Genomic DNA, 5,678 nt, shown 5'->3' with positions numbered 1-5,678 from the left:
GCCGTGTTTCTGGATAGATTATGAACTACATTATTATTTATTTATTAATATTCAACGGGCCGTATGGGCTAATTAAGATGTAACAGTTCATAAAAAATATACATAACAAAAACACAATTTGCATCGCAAATCACTGCGGCCACGGCAAAAGCCGAGACAGTATTGAAGACAGCCGACATGCGGAACATAGGGTCAGACCGACCAGCGCTGGAACGGGGTTGAGCGAGCCGTAGAGTTTCTCTAGACCTAAGTGTTCGGGATGGTGCATAGATATCGACTCGATGCAACAAAGGTGATGAGTCGATAGAGCCATTTAGCAATCCAGCGATGAAAGAACACTGTGCATTGCGTATTATTGCGATCCTGCCAGGGAAGTAGGCGTAGGGCGTATCGCGTGAGTTTACGTTGAATCGCCTCAAGTCGAGCAATTGAAGAAGCGGTAGTTGGGCTCCAGACTACGCACGAATATTCCAGAACCGAACGAACGATACAGTTGTAGACAGCTTTGATGCACATGGGGTTGCGGAACTCATTAGTTGTCCGGATAACCACGCCAAGTAATTGATTTCCTCTAGCTATAACGTCATCGATATGCTGTTTAAAGTTCAAACTTGAATCAAGAAGAACGCCCAGGTCTTTGACATGATTTTGTCGATTAACTGCAGTGCCGTCCATGAAGTAGGTACCAGTGACTGGGCTCCTGCATCGACTAAAAGACGCACAGTAGCATTTCTCGATGCAGATAGTCAGTCCGTTACGCTTGCACCACGAATAGAAAATTTCGATGCAGTCTTGCAGGAATGTACAATCACCTGTGTTGTGAATAGGCGCAAAAATTTTTGCATCGTCGACAAATAGACTGATACTGTCGGGAGGTAAAGCGAGGGTAACATCGTTGATGAACAATATGAAGAGAAGCGGGCCAATATTGCTTCCTTGTGGCACACCCGAGCTGCTGACTATTTCTTTTGACATGTGATTATCAATTTTCACGATGTATGTGCGATTAATTAGGTAAGACTTAAGCCACTGTACGAGCGAGCTGGGAAATCCTAGCTTATCGAGTTTAGCGAGAAGAATTGCGTGCGGAAGAGAGTCGAATACTGCTTTCAGAATGAGAATGAAAAGCAAGTGTCTTTATCGTTAGCTATGTACATTCTTCCTCTTCTATTTGACGTCAACGACCAACGTGGACATACCGGCCTGTACCGATTTTCCAGACTTTATTATCTACCACGCAGACGGGTAGTCAGTTCAGTCAGAGGGATGGTCCCATTCTAGGCTTGAACTCTCTACAGGCATGTTGTGAAGAATCACAACATGGACTGTCCGTCATATTCATTCTTACCAGCCATATTCATTCTTACATATAAACAGTTGTTACTGACTATTGAATATCAGCACGGTTTGGATCAACAAATGAGGTCCATAGCTTAATTGAAATCGAATATCAACGTTGTCCCTATTCAGTTCACTATTTACTCCCCGTCTTAAAGGATGAAACAAACAAAAACCTCTAAACTTTACGCGCTAAGAGGCACCAGTTGCTTTCCTCTGGTTCAGTGGGAAAAAAGGAACAGAGTAAAAAAAAATAAACTAAATCTGTAAAACGCAACAGGGTCAGCTCGTAAGCGAGCGTTTCTCCCACGGAGACGTAGCGACTTCAGGCGGATCTTACTGCTGATGGGACTGGCTGGTAAGCTGAAAACATCCACTGAATAGCAAATAGCCGTCGCTGCAAAGCTCGAGCGACGGAAGAAAAATGAGCTTCCCACACCGCACACAGTGGCGGGAGCGGAAGGACATTAGAGTGAAGCAGGACGGTTCTGTCACGTCCGCCCGGAACAGCATATTTACCCCGAATAAATCCTGCGACTTTCGTGCCAACCGGAGCGCAGCACGGTGGTAGTGAAAGTGCATTCCGCGCTGTGTGCACTGCCACTGTTTACAATTTCCGGGCTAATGTCAGTGCGCCCGACCGACGTCTTGCAGCATGTCCTCGTCCGCAGAGTATGCTTGGAATGTTCGGTAGCACTAAGTTTGCTCGGTTCCCGCACATCTCTAGCCACTCCGCCGTGGGTGGCGCGTTTCAAGCTGGTGGCACGACTGCAAGACTGTCGTTTAACGACAGTGCACTGCATCGTCGTATGCCCACCAGTTGCATCGTCCGATAGTAGCACTGCGAAAGAGACTCGCTAATGCTGATGATAATGGGAAGCAAAGGAGCGTCACTCGCCGTCGGTCCGCTTTGTTTCCGTCGGCGCTCAACCAACCCGAGCCGAACCAATGCTTGCTTGTTGAAGCTTCGTTTCATCTGTTTGATCAAGTCCGTTCCACTGACCGTTCCTGGTAGGATGGAGGAAGTGCAACTCATGCGGAAACTGAGCATTTGTTACTTCGCTTGTCCACGGTGTTCGGTGCAGGATAAACAACAGAAAAAAAGAAATATTGATATAAAACATGAATTTTGTCGCATGAAGCATAAGAAAAGTTTACTGTTTGTTTGCGAAAAGTTTGTGCTTCGTAGAGGAATTCTCATTTTAAAAGAATGTTTTGTACACTAAGCACCAAATACGACTATTGTGCCGGATCTAGCAAAATGTCCTTGTAACAGTTAACATTCGGGAGGGGGGGGGGTTGCAGTTTAAAACACTTAAAGCTTTTTGTTTCACAATTGTTATTAGTCAACTTCGTGCTATCTTACTAATAAAAACTTTGCGTACACCAAGTTATGCCGTTACTTAACATATTGGTAATGTAGTACAGTTAGTATATTGTACAGTGGAATAAGTTCTATAAAATAAGGTTATATAGGTTATATAGTTATATAGGAATAAGTTATAAAGACTGAGTACGTTTCTGATGTATAATAGAAGTACAAATTGTTTTGTTTTATTACTGAAACTTGAAGCTATTTAACCAACTTGAACGAACTTGAAGCAAATTACGATGCAGTGTTCGGTTCACATAATAAAAATAATATATAAAACTATTTATGTGTTTCTTGCGTATAACAATTAGACACAAAATAAAGGGCTGTAGTAATAACAATAAATCTATAAAGCCTATAATTTATTTATTAATCGCCAACCACTAAATAACGATGTATTGAACAAATGAGTCCCAAATAACAAGTTTTTTAAAAATCATTATAAGCTTTTGGGAGCTAATTTTAATACATAGTAATATGGTAGTCAAATTTATAAGAAGCGACATTAACTTCCAAAACGACAGATGTTCATTACAAAAAAATTATCACTCTTAAAAAAATATCAAAGCGCGCTTTACTATCCATTACAATGCCCTTGACTCCATGAAAGGTTTAATGATGACCTACTTTTCGACACAACTTAACAAACCGATGATCCACCACGAAACCTGAACGATGACAAGCTTCTTCACCTGTTGTTGTTTCGATTAGTTGATAAAAGTTTCCTTTTTTTTTGCATGTCAACCATTCCCCTCGCTTAAGGTATTTGGAAATATAAATTGATTGACAGCAACTGAGACTGTGGGTGGGTTGCCAGTAGAAAATTAGTGATGGCCATGTACCTTTTCCTTTTGAAGGTGTAATATTACGATACTAAATTTTATGCCAACTGTTAAAAGTGGTTCAAAAGTACTAAATACCAATTATTTACATCTCCGGGAATATTACTCAAACTGACGACGGTAAGCGATGATGATTCAATTGCACTCACCTCAACCAACCAACCAAGAGCACGGGAAGGGTGCCGTGCCACTGCCGAGAAAACAATTCCAAATCAATTGAAGATGTCACTCGGGTCAATTGATGACACGTCGTCGTGTTGCATTTTGCGACCTATATTAATTCAATTAAAACCACACCAGCAAGATGGTGGCAGGCAATTGCGGTCGAGCATGGTAATGTTGGTGTGCCTATGTGACATGGCCATGCCGGTGAGCTGGTGATAGCTTCAAAGTGTACCATTTTACTGCTTTTGGCTGTGATGGCAGTGATAAACGTATGATACGAGCACGATATGAAACTGATTTATCTCACGTATCATCTGCTTGATGTGGTTTTGTGTTTATTTTGTACCGCACACTGTACGACATTTGATACTTCTGCCAGCTGAAATGTTGTTTCTTAGATAACTGCGTAGAAAATAAATTGGAGAGCAACCACTGATGGAATCAGAGGAATTTGCGCAGCTGGTTAAGGTAGCATTCCATCATGTTAAAATTATAATGTAAACCGCTTGACATTTGCCTGCAATCTGCTCCAATCTGTTACAAACAATGCAAAAGTGATTGGATCGACAATGTTATGCAAAAAATAAAGTGTACCATGCAAATAGCAAATTGATAAAGTGGAGTGTAATTTGAGATCCAATACATTTGTCCAGCTTCGACTGTCGCTGCCCTAGACATGTCGTTTTGAAGTAAAATTATGTAATTTTAAACCCATAAATACCCGCAGCTTGTGTACCCTGAATGTTCCCTGTTTTGATCATTATTCTCGTGAGCAACACTATTGCCATGTGTTGAAATGAGAAAAGGTTCTGTAGAGTGCCCTTCAAAAGTGTTGTGTTTAATAACCTACGCCGAAGTGAGACGCTCTGCAACGCTCATTAGTATGCATGCTCTCAGCATGTGGCCTTCTCACATTGGTTCCGTTGGTACGGTACGCTATGCACTTTTCCCCTTGCGCTGGAGATGCATTTGTAATGTACGAGTCCCCTCCTTTTATTTTAAGCCCTTCAGTATATGAGCTGCTCGAAACGTGTTGAACTTTTAAACTGAGCTTCATGTATTGCGCATTCTTTTTTCATATTGATGCTAAACAACACTGCTCAAAAAGAAAGAACATGCTAACCATAAAGTGCACTTTGCCTTCCGGCGCAGTTAATAGTTAGCTTATTGGGGTTACTTTTTTGTTATCTGTTCCAAGTTCTGATTTGAATAGAACTAGAAAAAGCGTTTTACACCTATACATTACACGTTCGAGCACTTGTCCAAATTGATTGATGCATCGCCGGCATAGAGCGAACCGGTGCACACTTTGCTTCACTGCATGCTACTCAATTAATGCTGCATTTATTCCGATGCCTTCGAGCACGGTCCATTCATGGTCAATTCTACATTTACCACTGCCGTAGTAATTGGAGAGAATGCAATGGTATTTGGAGGTTAATCCGTTTTTTTTGTTGGCGGTTGGTTGTGTTTAGTTCAAACTGGTTTATTCCGAACCAGTACATCACCCAAAACCTTGAGTAGGTTTAGACTTTATTGATAATTTAATTTTTGCTGAGCGTTGGAAATGTTGCTAGTCTTTTGGATCTTGTGGTTTGGTTCAAGGCTACAAGATATTATAAAAAAAATTACTTAAAGGTACTTTTCAGTGATATAGAGGCTTGCATAAAATGCTACAACAGCTACAAGAATCCAATTTAATAAACATTGCCTACCATAAACACAACCAAACGAAAGAACGATTCCAGCCGGTAAAATCGCACAGCAGGATGGAAAACAATTAAGTCTACCCAAGTCTCAACAATGTGCACCTCCCGGCCGGATGAAAAAGTACACTTTTTCAGCAAAATACTACGGAATTTGTAAACATTTGCAAACGACACATGCTTGGGCACGATTATTCATTCATTGCAACGGAACAGCCAAAACGAACCGATAATGGATGCTTGACGCCGATTCCA

This window comes from Anopheles coluzzii, chromosome 2 (genome assembly GCF_943734685.1).
Source record: "Anopheles coluzzii chromosome 2, AcolN3, whole genome shotgun sequence".
Taxonomy (NCBI): domain Eukaryota; kingdom Metazoa; phylum Arthropoda; class Insecta; order Diptera; family Culicidae; genus Anopheles; species Anopheles coluzzii.
This window is presented reverse-complemented; position numbering follows the sequence as displayed.